Here is a 21,255-nt window from a genome sequence, read left to right as displayed (position 1 = left end):
AAGCACTTTTAATACCGTAAGGTGAACAAATGTTGCTGGGCACAACAACTTACACAAGGCTAATTAATATTAAACTGAGCTGTAAACATAACAGTACAACAGGTTGAATGCAGTAGCATGGAGAAGTGACTATAAATACAAGGTCCAAATCAACAAACTATGGTTAGAATTTCATTCCAAACAGGAAGAAAATAAGAACAAAATATCCTGTTTGATTAAAAGTATGATAGTTTACAAATTTACAATCTTGAAATTCAAGATTTTCATTTTGTAAACTATCATATTATTCAAGTTGTGAATTTAAGAGAATAGTGTTTTTGAGTTGGATAATCTTTTGAGTTTTAAGTACCATATGATAAATGTTTTACATAAGTAGGAATACTGGTTTAATTTACAAACTTAAGCATAGTTTGCTTCATAAAAATCTGATAACTTTATACCATTCCATGATTTTCTCTTATTTAAAATATTGCAATACCAATGTAACCTCATATGAATTGGACACAATATTCAAAATTCAAAATAATTTTTTAAGAATAATTACCAATTCCCATTACCTAGCACCATCCGCACCTTTATTTAAGAAACTGTTCTTACTTAATATTATATTAATAAGCAAGAATAGGTTGTTACCCATGTAGTTTTCAGATCTTTTTCAATGAATAATCAAGTTCATAATCATAATACCCATTCTTCCAATAAATTTCATTTATGGTCTATCAGGTCTAGTCACGAAGCTGAGTTATGTAGGTCCCAAACGATGGAATGAGATTCCCCAAATAATAACTAATTTACAATTTATACATGTATCTACCTTTAGAAAACAGAATACAAATTTTATAGTAAAATTGATTATTAATTCTCACAGTTCACAGTTGATATCAATGTATTACTTGTACCGTATCTACCCCCCCCCCCTCAACTCGTGTTTTTTTTTGTATTCTAAGTGTTTTTTCTCCTTTTTCCTACACTATTTACTATTATGAGATTCTGTTTCGTATAAATGTTGGGGTGTCTACAAAACGAAGACCTAAGACCTAAGACCCAAGAGTAAGACCCCATATATATACTACAAAAAAACACTACAAAACTAAGACCCAATCAACTACAAAACTAAGACCCTGTTTAATACTGTTGTTGTTGTTGTTATCTTGGGTTTTAAGGCGCGTATCATTCAGATATGAATATTTACTCACAGGATGCAGCCTAGTCTGTACTCCAGACCCAGTTATTGAGAAACACTTCAAACATACCACCTATATCCTATATGTACTTGATTCAAAACTACAAAACTAAGACCCAACCAACTACAAAACTAAGACCCTGTGTAATATTAATTTGTATGCAGCCTAGTCTGTACTCCAGACCCATTTATTGAGAAACACTTCATACCTACCACCTATATCCCATGTATTCGAGACAAAACTACAAAACTAAGACCCAACCAACTACAAAACTAAGTAATAAAAAACGAAAAAAGACTTTCAACCAATGGGATGCACGGTTAGTGACTTTCGATTGATTGTTAGTTGTTTTTAAACGCAACTCTTTCTGCAACAGGCCCCTGCATGGACTAGCATTATGCCATCGAGAACATTTTGTGAAAATATTCGATGCGAATAAAGAAATATATATTTAGTCACTGGTTCTTGAGCTCAGAATCTATCATGAGCTGGTGGTGCCTATGACAATGTTGTACCCTTCCTATATACAGGATTAGAGATCAGGGGAAAAAATACACGGGGTTTGGCAGGGCCCTGGGAACGATATTTTAACTGGGGATTCTGATGTAAATTTGCCAAAGCAAAAAAAAAAAAAAAAAAAAAAAACTTTCACTTAAAAATTAAGGTAATTTTGGTCCCGAGAAATTTGAAAAGGAAAAAAAGGGGCATTTTTGTGTTTTATTTAAATTTCTCACACCTATAGAATTCCAGGGGTGCTGCCTAGGGAGAATAATACACGCAGCACCCCAAGGAAATTCTTGGGGTGCTTCAGCACCCCCAGCTCCAGGGCCCTGGGAACGTTTTTTTTAAGTGGGGGTGCTGATGTAAATTGATAAGCAAAAAAACAGGGGTCATCACTACAAATGGACGTAAGGTCATTTAGGTTCCGAGAAATTTGAAAAGCAATAAAAAAAAGGGTTTCACTACAAGATGAAGGTCATTTGGGTTATATTTATCAATTTTTCCACACCTTCCAGAGGTGCTGCCTATGGGAAATAATATACGCAGCACCCCCCCCCCCCCCCCAAAGGCCCAGCATCCCCGCTTCCAAGGGCCAAGCACTGTGCTACCAATACATGCAGTTCTGATAATGAGGATTTGAATTGAAAACGTGTTTTGCAAGATAAGTTCCTCAATTTTACACTAGAATTGTAAAATAAGTGCTCCAGGAGCCTCAAAGGAAAGTTAAAAAAACATCGCCGAGAGGGAGCGCTAGATATGGATGGATGCCAAATTTTAAAGGGAAAGCTGCTTTTGCTTTTGATGTACACGAATCAACAAAGTGAAAATATTATATTTTGAATTCTTGGTGGATTCTCCAAAACCCTCAAACTTTTTAAATTATATTTCAATATTGTGCAATAAAAATTTTGTCAGGGTAATTCTAACGGCTGCAGAAAAAAAAGACCGTCACTACACTTATTATGTATGATATTTGACCGGGCTTTAAACATATTCCCAACATACATCTAAGGCTGCTGATGCTAATAATTTTTACTTCAATCACTCTCACATTCTTTTGCTTGATGCTGTGCAGTGTTATTTTTAATAAAACCATTATTGATTTTGATTTTATTTAAATATAATTTTGTGCATCATGCTTCAATTGCACTAAAAACTGTTCTATTTACCATATTGTTTACACAGCCACTCGCACTACTAATTAAATATAGGTTTCGATCCCCGCTCAATTTCAAAATAAATCATGTTGATGAGCGATGCGAATTCGCGATAGCGATAATTGTCTCGGTTATTTGTTATTGTAATGCATTAAAGTGAAATGCACTTTCCGCACAAATTAATTGTTCAAACAAGGCAATTAAATTTAGACAAGTGAAACGCCTCTGGCAGTCTCGCCTGCATTACGCGATTCGATATAGCAGCAGTGCTGACTTGGAAAACAGCTATATGATTATTCACAAAATAAAACATTCATATGATAATAAAATACTACGTCCATTGACCCAAATGACCATTGACCATGAACATGTGATCTAAGATGTGTGGAAAACAATCATTTATACTTGATTGCCCTTATGTCTATGTTTCACTGAACTAGATCCATAAACTTTCTAATTTATGATGCCGATTCAACAAATACCCCCAACATGACCAAAGTTCATTGACCCTAAATTACCTTTGACCTTGGTCATATGTGACCTGAAACTCGCACAGGATGTTCAGTGCCCGGGTTCAGTGATACTTCATTACTCTTATGTCTAAGTTTTATGAACTAGATAATAATGATATAATGATATGTTGCATTTATATAGCACTTTTAACGATTGTTTCTAAGCGCTTTACGAAGGATCCATAAGCAATCATAAAGTCCTGAAACTCGCACAGGATGCTCAGTGACACTTGATTACTCTTATGTTCAGTTTCATGAGTCAAATCCACAAACTTTCAAAGTTATGATGGTAATTCAACAAATACCCTCAACATGGCCAAAGTTCATTGATCTTTCATTGATCTTTGACCTTGATCTTGTGACCTAAATGATGACCTGATGTGACCTTTGACCTTGATCTAAATGATCTTTGTCCTTGATCATGTGACCTGAAACTCGCACAGGATGTTTAGTAATACGTCAATTCCCTTATGTGTAAATTTCATGAATTAGGTCTATATACTTTCTAAGTTATGATGTCATTTCAAAAACTTAACCTTATAGGTTAATATTTGATGTTGACGCCGCCGACGCCGCCGTCAGAAAAGCGGCGCCTATATAGTCTCGCTCTGCTATGCAGGCGAGACAAAAACCAGCATGCAATTGAATGAATTCGCACGCAAACCTTTTGTCCTCGTGTGAATTCATTATCTCTGCAAAACATTCTCCAAATGATCGAATCTCACCTGAATTCATACAAAGAGCATTCAACTTACCGTTCAGAGCAATTTTTCCACGTGTAAAAATTCCTTTGCAACATCTTTTTCAAATGTGTTATTCATAAATCCCGGGGGGCACTTACATTGACGAGTGGATACCATACGCGACCAAAAAAAAAACACGCAAAAAGGATGTCTTTTTCAAGATAGGGCACGTTTACGTTACGTACGTAAGTAATAAGGGTGTCAAAAACACTAAAATAATGAAAAAAGGGTATCTATTTAGCTAAAAAAGCTACGTGTTTAGGGTCAAAGTTGCGAGGGTAAAAAGACTAAAATGTTTTGTTGGGGCCAGCGGCGTAACAGGGGTCGGTGGCCAGGGGGGGGGGGGCAAGAGCCCAACATTTCCCGGTCATATCATGGTATGAACAGGTGTAATGATGTAATGAGGCGACTATTTTGAGAAGGCCAGATATTGCGTATCGGGCAAAATTTATCTTTAAAAAAAAGTTGCGAGCGAGCGGAGCGAGCGAGCAAAAATTTTGACTTTTTAATACAAAAATCCAATTTTGTGATAGATTTTGACATGATATCCAGAGAATAATATATTTCACTCTTCTTTGTGGCAGTAGCGTGAAGAGTAAAAAAAAACCGAGGGGCGCAGTATAGAACATGAGCTAAAAAGCTGCTTTATATAAGTCCCGAGCGAGCGAAGCGAGCGAGAAAAAAAATCACCTTTTCATGATAATAATATTACTAATAATAATACTTCTCTTATATAGCGCATAATAAACTGAAAGTTTCTCTACGCGCTTTGCAATAAAGGAAACAAAATACACATACAGCAAACAAAGAAGAATCTAACTTTGAGCTATTTTTTGGTATTATATTCAGTAAATAAAATCAAATTTTACACTTTTCCTTTGCTTTTCTTTCCTCCTTTTTTTTGTTCTTGTTTGTAGAACTTTTTGGGGCCATGGCCCAACCCTTCCATACGAAGTGCTGTGCGGTTGGGGTTCCGGGGCGGAGCCCCCGGAACTTCTTGATATCAAAGCCATTTAAACCTCGCGCTATTTTAATCAAATCGCGGGCATGTACAGGATATAGCTTTTACACAACACATTTATTCAACCCAGTTGCGTAATGAACCAAATATTTTGAGGGGCAAAACATAGTGATGTGGGAAAAATCTGTAAAACGTTGCCAGCGTGCAAAGCGAGCTGGAAAAAATTGCCTATTGAAATTACATTCTAATTATGTGATAGATTTTTCCATTATATTCAGCAAATAACACAATTCAATGTTTCCATTCATTTCATTATACGTTGTCTCCTATAATTTATTTTATTTCCTCTTGGGTGTGGAACCAAGACCCCCCCCCCCCCCCCCCCCCCCCCCCGCGCCTGTGCAGTGATTGAACGTGATTGTGAACGGGGGGCGTTATAGAGCCATTTGAAGGTTATAAATGAAGAGCCCCTACTGCGTGGGGTCTGGGGCAAAGCCCCGGTAGCTTATTTGCATAAAATTTAGCAAGCTTATATCACAGTGAGGTATGCAGTCCATCTTTCTTCCCGCTCTTCAATATCAATCATCGGCAGCCCGGTCGTGTTATTTTTTTTTCTTGTCCCTTTTCTTTGTTTTCCAAAAATTAGCTTTTGACTAATTACATTCTACCTTCGTTTCCCGCTATTGTTTGCCATTTTGTCATCTTTTAATTTATTTCCCACCGTACTATTGCATTACATAGGCCTATTTCGGAATGATTTGTTCTTTCTCAAATGTTCTTCTTTCGTATATTTTCCCGCTTTCCTTCCTTTTCTATTAAAAAAAGTTTTTTCTTCGTTTTCTTTTCATTTTTTTCCTTTCCCTTTCCTTTCCTCCTTTCCTTTTCCCCTTTCCTTCCCCTTTCCCTTTCTTTCTCCCTCCTTTTTTTTCTTTTTCCGGCTTTTCTTTTATTTTCCCGGTGAAATCCGCCAGGGGGGGCAACTTGCCCCCCCTGCCCCCCCCGCCTGTTACGCCACTGGTTGGGGCAAAAAGTACATCCTTTATAGGATGTACTTTTTGCCCCAATATAGAGTCCGATTTGCGCGAGGTATGGCCGTATACTAAACCCAATGATGTAAAGTGACAGTGACAAGTCCGTGACATATAACAATTAAAATATCGCTATACTTGTTTAGGGGGTTCAATTCAGGGAATACTTGTCAAGGATATCGTTTTGTTTCCAATACTTGTTAAGGGGTGCATTTTCAGAATATTGCAAATACTTGATTAGGGTGCTTTTCGAGACCCCATGGTCGCGCATGGTATCCACTAGTCCACGTCCTGGACGATTTTTACTGATTGGGCAAACCAAAGGGGCAAACCCTATCGGACCATACCGATACCCCCACGCGCACACATAACCAACACACATACGCCCTCCACTGAATTCACTTACCCCCAGTGATTCACCTAACCACTGATTCACCTAACCACTGATTCACTTTCCTTTCATGTGACTATTCAGGGGGGGGGGTGTATGCGTGTTCTGGGGATGTAGTGTGTTATGTGTTTGGTAGTCGTATATACGGTACCAAATAACAACAGTCCAGGAGGCGGACTAGGTATCCACTCGTCATTGGAAGTGCCCCCCCCCCCGGGATGAAATTTAGGAAATGGGGATTAAAAATCAGTTTTTACATGAAGTGACAGTGTTTTGTCAAATGAATAGGCAAGCATGTCTCAAATAAGCACATTAAATTCAAGATGCTTCGTTCAGTAACAACTCACTTAACATACTCTGATTATAGGCCTACTGTTGTACCTTTAATTTGAAATAATGTTATAAAATTTACTATATTGATTTTTTTTTCTTCAGAATAAATGCACCGACTGATGGCCAGTGGCGGCACCATGCAGGATTTTTAAAATAGGGGGGGGGGGTCGGAAAATGGGGGCAAAATAACCTTTTTTGGGGGGGGGGGTAAATTAAGGCAGACACAAAATTTTTGCCTGCTTCACAACATCGAGCGTGAATCGTGAGCTATTTTTTTTAATATAGGCCCTCTATTGACTTAAAAAGGACCTGTATAAACCACTGTTTGTAGTGATTTGTGATGATGATATCGAGCGCGAGCTGACATTTTTCAATATCCTGAGATGATAATTGGACGTTCTATAGGCACTTTTTTGTAACCATGATCAGGATTGGTTTCTAACCATGTTTCTTACTAAGCAGTTGATGCCAGCGCGTAGCGCGAGCTTAATCTTTTTTTTTTTTAGAACTTTTTTTGTAATTATGAACATGCAGCTAGGATGCGAGTCTCGTTAAAACAAATAATGAAAACTCAAATCGCGAGAAGAATGATTTGTGCATATTGACTTGAACGCTGAATGTTTAAGCCAAATGTTAACCTATTAAACAGATCATTTATTTATCTCAATCAAAACCCACTGCGAGCGCAAAGCGCGAGCGAAATTTTGAGTTTTATATAATGACCTAAAAGATATATGTTAGTGACTATAATATTGTTGGGAGCTAACAGTGAATAAATGAGAAAAAAATCGAAATATAAAGAGTAAAAATGCTGTTTTGGAGATTTACACCTTGAGTAGGATGCTTATGACAACATTTACTATACATTTTTTCAGTTTTCAAAATTTCTGGGTGGGGGCACCCACTGGGGGGTGCCGCCACCCTTCTAAATCCGCCATGTATAGAGATCGCCCGTGGAATTGGAAGGAGAAAGATGTAAGGAAAAAAAGTAATTAAGTTGGGAAGATGAAAAAAGAAATGAAAATGCCCATACAGGTGACAAGATTAGAGATGACGAAGACTAACGAAAATGAATAAAGATAAAAAGGTGGGAAAAAACGATATCTTGAAAATGAGATTAATTTTGTCCCTAAACACCTTTGTAAACGAAACGCAAAACCCCTTGCAAAAGATGCAATATATACGTTATGAGAACGGAAAATTATATACATGTAAATACAAATGACAAAAACTAACGACATTGTATATGGGTGTGAGGGTGTGTGTGCGTGGGTGTGTGTTGGTGTGTGGGTGTGTGTGAGAGAGAGAGAGGGGGGATGTGAGGGTGGGTGTGAGTGTGTGCGCGAGGTGTGTGTGTGTTTGTTACAAGAAACCCTTCAAATATATGTTATACATGCATGATCTTGAAATGTACGATGAACTAATTATGTACTTACAGCTTAGGAGAAAAATACTTTCGTCAGTTCGAAATTATAGCCTCGATCTCGATGAATTTGAAAACTAAAAATGAAAGACCTGCTTAGTGCTTAATTGAATTCTTCTCTCTCTTGATATTCCAAAACTTTCCGTAAAAAAAAAACGTTTGCACAATACATTATTTTTCTAACAATGGCAGCTGTGTCATCAGGAAGGGGTGGATCTTAGGCGATCGTAAAAGAATGAGCTAAAAATTAATGATTTATCATTCAACATCCAAGTGGACTCGACGATTTACAATAGAGGGGAGGCATCGTAAAGAGTAGATTTTGTCATTTTGCCAACTAGCTGTGTCGGATGTATTCGTGATTTTGTCTTGTATTCCATTATCTGTCTTGACATTTTGATCAAACTATTTTTCCAATATTGATGCCACCCCTTTATTGTAAATCGTCGAGTCCATATCCATCATTTCTCTTTGAATTTTATTTTAGTAATTTGTTTCTGCTCTTTTTTCAAGTCATCCCCCGGGTCATCCCCCGTGAGAATAAATGGTGAACTTCATGCCGGTCGTCTAATTGTATTTGACATGAACGGAGCTCTTTAGAAAATGGAGATGGGGAAACTATACATGCGCTAATGAAAAACATTTATCATTATATACATGTATATATGGGGAAACTATACATGCGCTAATGAAAAACATTTCTCATTATATATAAATGGGGAAATTGTACATGCGCTAATTAAAAAACATTTATCATTATAATTATATTGCCTCAATTAGACCTTGACGTAAAAATAATACTGGAAATGCATGCAGGCATATCCAATAACAGTCAATCGGCAAGCCCTGAAAAAGTATAGCTTCTTTTATCCAAGTGATATTCATGACTAGAGGGTTTTTGCATTGTTAATGCAAAAACATATCTTTTTATTCGGCCATTGCTGCTCTAAATATTGACCAAATTTAATGTTTTGGGTATCTTTATAAAGAAGAAAAGTCATTATTTCAGGTCATGTGTTTTGTTTCTTAAAAAGATTGTGTAATATAGGTGAAACTTTCGATCTAAAACATGAAAGAAAAAAATTATTTTCATGCAACAAAAGTTGTTATTTTTCCACTTAATTTCTGTTTGAGCCCGAATGAATTTTAAATTATGATAAAGCTGAAGATCTAAGCTTTAATATAATATAATTTTTATAAGAAGAGGTATTTTAGATGGGTCAGCAGCCAGCTTTTCATAGGCCAAGTACATTTAGCAGCTCAAAAACAAGAATACTGCGCTCTGATTGGTCATAGAGACCACACACCCACGCAAATTTCAATGTTCCCCACACTGGGCCTCAGCAAGGTCACACTCACCATGTGGTAATCTCTTCAAATTACCCGTGCCTCTTGTTTCAAAAACATTATTCAGCCAATCAGAACTCTGGATTTTATGTTACTCAGAAATTTCAGAAATCTGCATCTTGATGGAAAAAGCTGGCTGTTCCCTAACGCATCTAAAAGATGCCACCTATTAAGAGTGACATTGTAAGAAAATATAGAGTTTGAGCTTTCTGATGATATGAATAATGTTGGTGCCTAAAACACAAAATTTTGCACAATTTGCAAGTGAAAACAGAGGAAGAAAATTCTGTTTGAGGCATCTTTTCAGGTCAAAAATTCACTTGTTTATCAAAATATTTTATTCAAAAGAAATAACAAATATAAAAGAGTAACATTTACTCTTTCCTATGGTACAAAAATGATCAATATTCCTCACGGACAAATAGGTTAATTTCTTTGAGAAAGAAAGTCTCACAATTCACGAGATTTTGCAGGGACATGAATTCAGCAACGAGAGGACTTGGATAAATCTTGCTCATTTGCTCATTAACATGGGGACTTGCAGACTGACTGATAAACGTACATGAAAGCACAGTTGAAACACACACTGCCCCGCTTATTTCAAAGGATGAGTCGTTGCAATGTTAACAATACTGGCGTACAGATGAGGGGGGGGGGGCGGGGCTTACGACCAAGAGAAAAATAAATAAAAGGAAAGGAAAGAGGGATGATATATTTTCTGAATATTATGTAAAAATTTACCACAAAATTTGTTGTATTAAAAAGATCAAATACGGCTCCCTCTATCAGTCGTAGCTTTATATAAAATTGCCCCATGCGCCATATTTGGCCCTCTCAAAATTTTAAGCTCGTTGCGCTTCTGCAATGGTTTTCCCACTCAATTTTGTACTTATTAGTCACTTAATTGAATGTGAACTGATTTAAATTTACGCGTTAACGTTTTTCTCGAGATATCGGTCATTCACAATTAAAATCAAACGCTGAAAAATTAATTTGAAGACACTATAATTCATGTATAGCCATTGAAATAAATTTCGGTCAAAACTATTTCAAGTTTGATCATTCCGCGTGCTTTTGATATCGTTCTACTAAGGCAAAGAGGTTCGTTTACGAGCTTACAATTTCATGAAAGTTCTTTTTTATTCTAAATTTCGTGCGCTGAAATTCAGGAAATGCGCTTTCAATTTAATCAACTATAATCAATAGGACTGGTTGGGCAAGAACTTTCATTTTTGAGAGTTCAATGTAAAGGTCAAGTCCTCCTCACGCAAGCATAATGCTGAAAATTTCATCAAAATCGGATGTAAAATAAGAAAGTTATGACATTTTACAGTTTCGCTTATTTTTTTCACAAAATAGTTATATGCACAATTTAGTCACATGCAAATGAGAGAATCGATGATGTCCCTCACTATTTATTTTGTCTTTTATTGTTTGAATTATACAATATATATATATATACAGTGCGTCCCAGAAAAAAACCGAAACCGAGATTAAACGATGATTTATCATAACTTATCACAAATAAAATAGACAAATGACCTACCAATGTAAAGCTTAGAATCTCCTCTTTTATCTGGTATTACCTATATTAGTCCTCATTCACGCATGAGTGAGCAAAAACAATTTGAAGAAAGGATCCCAAAAACTCATTTGGCGGGGGGTATCTGAATTTCAAAAAGAAAATCACATGCCTAAAAAGTTCAATATCCGCTCTTTTATTTGATACCTTAATCACAAAAAATGGTCAAGAAGTAAAAAGTTATGTTCCCTCGAAACAATGCTTGTATTTCCATAATTTCATTAAATAAACGTGTTTTCACTGGTTTCCAACAGAAGCTATCGCATGGTTAACAAAAGACTTAATGCATGGCTGATCGTCAACAAAACGGAGTGTCAAGTGAGTTTGAATGCTAGCCTGTAGAACCTCTTCATTTTATGAAATTATTGAAATTCAAGCCCTATTTCAAATAACCAGAACTTTGTTATTTCTTGACCATTTTCTGTAATTGAGGTATCAAATTAAAGAGCAGATATTGAACTTTTTAAAAATGTGGTTTTCTTTGTGAAACCCAGATACAGCCCGCCAAATGACTTTTTGGTATCCCCTCTTCAAATTGTTTTTGCTCACTCATGCGTGAATGAGAAATAATCTTAGTAATTTCAGATGAAAGAGGAGATTCTAAGCTTTACAATGGTAGGTCATTTGTCTATTGTATTTGTGATTAAGTTATGATAAATCATCGATAAATCTCGGTTTCGTTTTTTGTGGGACGCACTGTATATATATATATATATATATATATATATATATATATATATATATATATATATATATATATATATATATATATATATATATATATATATCATCTACAGACGAAGATCCTGGAGATAAGTCTAAAGTAGATAGAGCAAAGAGTAATTACGGATCAAGCTCAGAAACAGAAACAAGCGATCGCGATAGCGATGACGAGGGCACCACGCTGTCAGCTGAAACACCTCCACTACAATTAGTACAGGATAAGAGAAAACCCTCTAAAAGGAAGCGAAAAGACACAAGCAAAAATAAGTGAGTGGAAAGAAATTACAGAAATTGATGAGCAGTTAGAAAGAAAGAATGTCAAACCATCGATTCATAGATAAGTCTATGTTACATTTCGTTTCCCTGAATGTGAGGGGGTTACGAAACAAGCTTAAAAGAGACAAGATATTCTTATGGTTAAAAAATCAGAAATGTGATATTGCGTTTCTCCAAGAAACTTTTTGGCGACATAATATAGAGCAAAGTGTAAAGAAGGAATGGAAAGGTCAGTGTTTCTTTGACCATGGCACAAATCACTCAAGAGGAGTAGCCAGTGGCGTAACAGGCGGGGGGGGCAGGGGGGGCAAGTTGCCCCCCCTGGCGGATTTCACCGGGAAAATAAAAGAAAAGCGGGAAAAAGAAAAAAAAAGGAGGGAGAAAGAAAGGGAAAGGGGAAGGAAAGGGGAAAAGGAAAGGAGGAAAGGAAAGGAAAGGGAAAGGAAAAAAATGAAAAGAAAACGAAGAAAAAACTTTTTTTAATAGAAAAGGAAGGAAAGCGGGAAAATATACGAAAGAAGAACATTTGAGAAAGAACAAATCATTCCGAAATAGGCCTATGTAATGCAATAGTACGGTGGGAAATAAATTAAAAGATGACAAAATGGCAAACAATAGCGGGAAACGAAGGTAGAATGTAATTAGTCAAAAGCTAATTTTTGGAAAACAAAGAAAAGGGACAAGAAAAAAAAATAACACGACCGGGCTGCCGATGATTGATATTAAAGAGCGGGAAGAAAGATGGACTGCATACCTCACTGTGATATAAGCTTGCTAAATTTTATGCAAATAAGCTACCGGGGCTTTGCCCCAGACCCCACGCAGTAGGGGCTCTTCATTTATAACCTTCAAATGGCTCTATAACGCCCCCGTTCACAATCACGTTCAATCACTGCACAGGCGCGGGGGGGGGGTCTTGGTTCCACACCCAAGAGGAAATAAAATAAATTATAGGAGACAACGTATAATGAAATGAATGGAAACATTGAATTGTGTTATTTGCTGAATATAATGGAAAAATCTATCACATAATTAGAATGTAATTTCAATAGGCAATTTTTTCCAGCTCGCTTTGCACGCTGGCAACGTTTTACAGATTTTTCCCACATCACTATGTTTTGCCCCTCAAAATATTTGGTTCATTACGCAACTGGGTTGAATAAATGTGTTGTGTAAAAGCTATATCCTGTACATGCCCGCGATTTGATTAAAATAGCGCGAGGTTTAAATGGCTTTGATATCAAGAAGTTCCGGGGGCTCCGCCCCGGAACCCCAACCGCACAGCACTTCGTATGGAAGGGTTGGGCCATGGCCCCAAAAAGTTCTACAAACAAGAACAAAAAAAAGGAGGAAAGAAAAGCAAAGGAAAAGTGTAAAATTTGATTTTATTTACTGAATATAATACCAAAAAATAGCTCAAAGTTAGATTCTTCTTTGTTTGCAGTATGTGTATTTTGTTTCCTTTATTGCAAAGCGCGTAGAGAAACTTTCAGTTTATTATGCGCTATATAAGAGAAGTATTATTATTAGTAATATTATTATCATGAAAAGGTGATTTTTTTTCTCGCTCGCTTCGCTCGCTCGGGACTTATATAAAGCAGCTTTTTAGCTCATGTTCTATACTGCGCCCCTCGGTTTTTTTTTACTCTTCACGCTACTGCCACAAAGAAGAGTGAAATATATTATTCTCTGGATATCATGTCAAAATCTATCACAAAATTGGATTTTTGTAGTAAAAAGTCAAAATTTTTGCTCGCTCGCTCCGCTCGCTCGCAACTTTTTTTTAAAGATAAATTTTGCCCGATACGCAATATCTGGCCTTCTCAAAATAGTCGCCTCATTACATCATTACACCTGTTCATACCATGATATGACCGGGAAATGTTGGGCTCTTGCCCCCCCTGGCCACCGACCCCTGTTACGCCGCTGGGAGTAGCCATTCTTGTTCGTGAGGGTCTTTCATTGAACTCTATTTCTGTTAATTGTAAAGGAGATGGTAGAGCTATCATTATTCGATTTTCATGTCATTCAATATCATACTTTTGTATAAAAATTTACGCTCCGACAAAGAACACAGAGACAAAAATTTTTACAAGTCCTTAGATGCCTGGGTAAAAGCATGTGAACCTAATAACGATATGGTTATAGCAGGTGGAGATTGGAATCGTGTACAAAATAGAATATTAGATACTTATGGCATATCAAATGTTTATTTACCAAAAAAAGAATGTTAAAAGTTTTCAAGCAAAAAACAAATTAATTGATATATGGAGAAAGTGTAACCAAGATAAGAAACAATATACTTGGCGACAATTATTACTAAATGTACACTCAAGACTAGATTATTGGTTGATTTGTAGAGATCTTTTGGGTTCAGTCTTTTCAACAGACATAAGGCCCGCATTAAAATGTGACCACAATGCTATATCGTTAAAGATAAAATTATCTCAAGGAAAAAAGAGGTAAATGTTATTGGAAGATTAATAACTCGTTGTTGAAAGATGAGGTTTATGTTAATTATGTTAAAAGTTTGATACAAGTGGTCAAGTTTGAAACGAAAGAAATTAGTACACAAATAAAATGGGATGTTTGTAAATATAAGATTAAAGAATGCAGTATCCGTTATGCAAAGGAAAGGCAATCTAGAGCAAAAATGTATTATCTGAAATTAGAAAGAGAATTAAGGCATTACAACGAAATGTTTGATACTGATGTGAATGATGAATTAATAGACAAAATGAATAAATTGAAAGAAGAGTTAGACAAATGGTATGGAAATAAGTGTAAAGGTGCTTATGTTAGATCAAGAGAAAAATTGATAGAGAATGGAGAAAAATGTACTAAATATTTTATTCAGCTAGAAAGGCAAAGAGGAAATAAAAAAGAAATACACTTTCATGAAAAAAATGGGAAAAAGGTCCTTAATAATGACGAGATTCTTAAAGATATTCACAGATTTTTATAAAAAAAACTTGTATTGTCCACCGATACACAAAACAGATGTTGATAAATATTTTACTCATGTTCAGATACCATGCTTATCTCGGGAAGAAGCAGAAAGTTGTGAAGGGTTGCTTACTGAAACAGAATGTAGAAAAGCATTGTCTTCCATGAATTTAAACCGTTCACCCGGGAGTGACGGTCTAAGTGTGGAATTCTACAGATGTTTTTGGAATGAAATTAAAGATCTAGTTATAAATAGTTTAAATGGGGTATGAAAAGGGAGAACTTTCTTTTATACAAGGACAGTCAGTTCTTACTCTATTGTACACAAATGGTAATAGGGGATCTCTGGACAATTGGCGACCAATATATATTTTTTTCAAACTCAATATCGATTACAAAATTGCAGCTCGGGTTTTAGCGATGCGTTTACAGAAAATATTATCATCAATTATTTCAACTGATCAATGTGGATTTATTAAAGGTAGATCGGCATCCGAAAATGTTAGGCTTGTTCAAGATATAATTGACTATTGTAAATTTAAAAGTTCCCGTGGCATTATCATTTTTTTAGATTTTCGAAAAGCATTCGACAATGTGAACCACTCATTTCTGTTTGAAACATTAAGGCGGATGAAGTTTAAGGAATCGTTTATAAATTGGATTGAGATGTTATATAAAAATGCTTACGGTAGAGTACTACAGCGTGGTTGGTTATCAGAATCATTTCATATTTATAAAGGTGTAAGACAAGGGTGTCCATTATCAGCATTGTTGTTTATTTTGGTTGCAGAAATTTTAGCAATTCGTATTAAAGAAAATGATGAAATCAGAGGTATAGATATTTCAGGAAATTGTTTATGCTTACCACACAGATAAATAAAAATAACACAGTTCGCAGACGATACGACGATATTTATTAATTCGATTAAATCCCTTCATAATGTTATCAAAGAGATAAATAATTTCGATAATATTGCAGGTCCAAAAGTAAATTGGAATAAGACAAAGATGTTAAAAATAGGGATATTTAACTTAGAAAGAAGCGAGTTCGATTTTACAAATGATCCTGTTAAATATTTAGGAATATTTGTGGGAAAAAATGAAGAGCATATACGAAAGCTAAATTGGGAAGGAAAAATTGAAAAGGTCAATAACATATTAAAAACATGGAAAATGAGACAGCTTACGTGTTATGGTAAAATAATTATTATAAAATGTTTAATTGTGCCTCAAATCGTTTATGTTGGTACGGTTATTCCAATGCCAGACTACATATGCAAGGGTTTACATAAGATAATATATTGCTTTTTATGGAATTCAAAGCGTGAGAAAGTTAAACGTAATATTTGTGTCAGACCGATACTTGAAGGTGGTCTTGGTATGATCGATCTATATTCGAAATCAAAATCACTTATATTATCTTGGATAAATTCCTTTTTTGATAATTATGATGCAGTCTGGAAAACACTTTCTCGTTTTGGTTAAGTTACATAGGAGAAATCCCATACTGTTTTTAAATGAACTGTCATCCAAAACACATGTTAAAGCTTTGTCGAAAAAAGGGTTTACCAATGTTTTATATTGAATTTCTATATACATGGGCTCAATTACGTTATTTAGATGAGCAGAATATTGAAAATATATATCGTTAACTATTATGGAATAATAGTAATATTACAATAAATGGACAACCTGTAAATTATCTGGGCGTTGTGGCGTGCGCCTGTAATCCAAGCTATGTGGGGAAGTTATGAATTGATGCAGAGGTTCGAGGTTCGAGCCCTGGTCACGTCTTTCGGATGGTGACGTTAAAGGTCGGTCCCAGACGTAAATAATCATATCTGATTGATACACGTCTGACAAAACTCAAATACACATGCACACATATCAGGAATGGAAAGAAGCTGGTATTTAATATGTTAAACAAGTTAAATATAAAGGTACATGGAAAAATATATCATGTTTTAGAAACTTTTTTGATGTTGAAAATTTAGTATTTAGTTTTAAATTTTTAAAATTAAAAAAAGCGTTTCCTGCTCATTGGTTTGAAAAAATAAGTACGATGAAAGAAAAACAAAATGAGTCTCCAGAACAAGAAGAAATCGATATATCTGTTGGTGAACGTATTAATATAACTTGCACCAGAGCAAAAAAATACTATTTGTTGTTTTTACAACAAAAGAAGGTTGATATTTATATTTGGACATCTGGGGAAAACAACTAAAATTGCCAGAAAATTTAGTTTTGAAAGATATCCTTCATTTTAAATTCAAAAAGATAAAAGATAACAGAATTAAGCAATTCAATTTCAAACTGTTACATAAAATATTACCTTCTAGAGACAATTTGTTCAAGTGGAAAAATTGTAAATACAAATCAATGCGAAATCTGTAATGAAATCGAGACCATTAGCCATTTTCTGTTTTTTTGCAAAAAGATTAAAGTTTATTGGAAAATCATATCGAGGATGATTTATTTTATTTTCAAAGAAGAAATGGTGATAACTATGAAAACATTGTTAATTGGGTATAAAATAGACAACCCAAAATTTGATCTTATTAATTTGACGATCAATGTTGCCCAGTTTGTATAGTTTATAATCATTATGTAAAATGCAACCTTCAAAATCTAAATCATAGCAATAAGAGATTGATCACGGAATTTGTTTCATATTTGAAGTTTTATTTAAAGGTCAAGTCCACCTCAGAAAAATGTTGATTTGAATCAATAGAGAAAAATCAGACAACCACAATGCTGAAAATTTCATCAAAATCGGATGTAAAATAAGAAAGTTATGACATTTCAAAGTTTCGCTTATTTTTAACAAAATAGTTATATGAACGAGCCAGTTACATCCAAATGAGAGAGTCGATGATGTCATTCACTCACTATTTCTTTTGTTTTTTATTGTTTGAATTATACAATATTTCAATTTTTACGAATTTGATGATTAGGACCTCCTTGCCTGAAGCACAAAATGTTAAAATAATGGAATTCCACGTGTTCAGGGAGGAATAAAACTTCATTTCACATGACAATGACGAGAAAATCAATATATTTCATATTTCATATAATAAAATACAAAAGATATAGTGAGTGAATGACGTCATCAGTCTCCTCATTTGCATACCGACCAGGATGTGCATAATAACTGTTTTGTGAAATTAAGCGAAACTTTGAAATATCATAACTTCCTTATTTTACATCCGATTTTGATGAAATTTTCAGTGTTATGTTTGTTGGATTTTTCTCTTTTTATTCAAGTCAACTTTTTGTTGGGGTGGACTTGTCCTTTAAATCATTACGGATCTAAACAATTTTGTGTATTAGAGGTCAAGAAAATTATTGATATATTGTAATTCCTGTTATAAATATTATATCATTTGACTCTTGAAAAAAGTTATTCCTATGTAAATATGTATATATTTTGAAACAATAAATCCTCAAGGAAGAGGCAAAGAGAGAAAATATATATATATATATATATCGCCAAATAAACTTGATACAGAAAGTTACATCTAGCATCCATGTCTCCTATATTTACGTCTCTCTCTCTATAAACTCCTCAAAAAAGGTAATCGATTCTCCCTCCTCGGTTTTAGTGAATACTAATGTGTGATTGATACCAATGAATAGATCATTTAATTGTCTTTAATATGATACCCTACATGAAATTATAATGGTTCACATGTACGTGCAGTGCCTTGAAATGTGGGGCAAGGTCAAAAATCAAAAGTTGCAAAATGACAATATTGAAAGTCACTGTTCTTTTTTTTTCCGTGGTGATGAGTAAGTTTCTCAGCGGTTTATTTTGTTTTCATGCACCTTAACATGGAATCAAACACACCTCTGCACAAGCAAACACATAACAAACAAACAAACATGCATGGGTATTTCAAACCACGACTCAAACCACGTTATCTCACAGAACCATCACTACATCCACAACAAAACATCAAAAATGAAGAAGCAGGGGCTTAATTTGAATGGATTTTCATTTCTTATTGACACAGACAAAAGAATCTTGTTCTTTATTGACCCTTCATGATTTCTGCTCGTTTTGTAGCTTTTCTATTCAGACCTCATCCAACACTTGAATCCTGCTCTTTTCGTGATGGCATGATCATAACAAGCATGGTATCATTTTAAAGATAATTAAGTGATCTTTTGAATGATATCAAATATGCATTGTGTAAAATTGGGAGTTGTGATAAATTAATGGCCAAACTCAGAGTTCCAAACTTTTTTTTTAGGGGTTTATATGTATCTATGAAGAAATGAATGAAGAGAACAATGGTAGGCGTAGCTTAAATCAAGGTCTAGTGGTTAAAGCACCGGCATTGAAAGCTGGGGTCCGGGTTCGATTCCCGGCAGAGACATTTTTCGGCATCTCCAAGTTTTCCTAAGGGCAGATAGCTCTGTCCAACCTTGATTTAAGCTGCGGCCTACCATTGTTCTCTTCATTCATTTATTTCACAACATATTTAAATAAAGAGTTGCCAAAGCTGTTGTATTATTTCTCACCTTTGTATAATGTGTCCCATATAGTCTAGGTGATCGGTGAAAAAATGTTCAGAAAATGGTACAAGCATGAAAATTGGCACAAAGGTAGAGTAAGTTATCCTAAACATTTTTAGCAGGGGCTGCCAACGTGAGTTTCCCAAATAAAGCAACGGTTACTAGGTAACATATTTACCTTAGTAACCGAGCTTTATTGGGCTCGAGGAACAGTTTTACAAGCAATATGTCACATAAATTTTTATCTAAAGCATATTTCTTTGTATCACAACAGTTTTGATCCATTTATTTATAGCAACGGTTTCTAAGGGACCTTTTTCAATAGCAACAATAGTTTATCATAGTTCAGATCATTATAATTTACTCAGAAGAGCTCAGAAATTAATTATGGCCCATTATGTGATGAATGTTTCCATAGGTAGACCCAATTAGCACCAAAGCAAATGTTGCTAGGTAACATATTTCCTCTGAATAATCAATACTTATAGGGTGTCTTTATGGTTATAATTTTTGTGAGCCACCACATCCTTTCTATTTAAACATCAATACATTAATCACAACAACCCAGAAACATGTATACCATGTTTACCAGTCCATGATAAGTACCAGTTGCTAAGTAACGTGTTTTCTGAAACCGATTGTTAAAGGCCGTATGGTAAGATTATTAATGCGTTTAAGAGGTACTCATACTAGTACTCATACTAGTAGATGCTTAAAAACGTAAAACCTTGCACAAATCAAACTACCTCATGATATGGTTTATATTTCCAAAAACGATGTCTATGGGGTCCATATCATTGGCATAATGATACTTGTCGCATGTTAGAAAACTCACCTTAAAACCAACTTTTCTCCATTTGGAAACCATAATTATTAGGAATTAACCTAAACATAATTATGTAAAAGATCAATCATTGTTTAAATTATTTGGTGTCTTTCATAGTACATGTAGCTTAAATTATTTGTTAATGTTTGTTATTACTATACAGTGCGTATAAAAAAAAACGGGACAGTTTTGAAAAGTCTATACAAAATTTGTTTCAAATTATGATCAATCATTGTTTAAATTATTTGGTGTCTTTCATAGTAGCTTAAATTATTTGTTAATGTTTGTTATTACTAAACAGTGCGTATAAAAAAAAAACGGGACAGTTTTGAAAAGTCTATATAAAATTTGTTTCAAATTATGATATCTATATTTTGGTGTTAATAGATGCTCTGAAGTCTTATCTTTGAAATGCCATTTAAAAAATAAATTTTGTTTATGCTTGAGCGAACACGAGACGTTTTTGTCGGTGGTACATAAAGAGGCTTGCGCCAAAATGGCAGAATATGAGTAGTATGATGATCAGACTTCTTGCTAATCAGCAGACTTCCTCTTAACCTTTTTATTATCTTTGCCATAATTTTTTAATTATGCTGTCAAATTTTATTTACAAATCTATTTATTTACTTGATTTTTTTGTTTTTCATTTAAACTTCTTTTACCATTGAATTTTCCTTCATAAGTAAGAAAAAAATATTTTTTGTCAACCCATGCAAGAAGATTTGCATTATTTATTGCGAAAACTTGTAATTATTCAAATCCTTTTATTATGTGAAACAAATTATGTCATGGTACCTTTAAAAG

The sequence above is a fragment of the Lytechinus pictus genome, chromosome 16, assembly GCF_037042905.1.
Source record: "Lytechinus pictus isolate F3 Inbred chromosome 16, Lp3.0, whole genome shotgun sequence".
NCBI classification, from domain to species: domain Eukaryota; kingdom Metazoa; phylum Echinodermata; class Echinoidea; order Temnopleuroida; family Toxopneustidae; genus Lytechinus; species Lytechinus pictus.
This window is presented reverse-complemented; position numbering follows the sequence as displayed.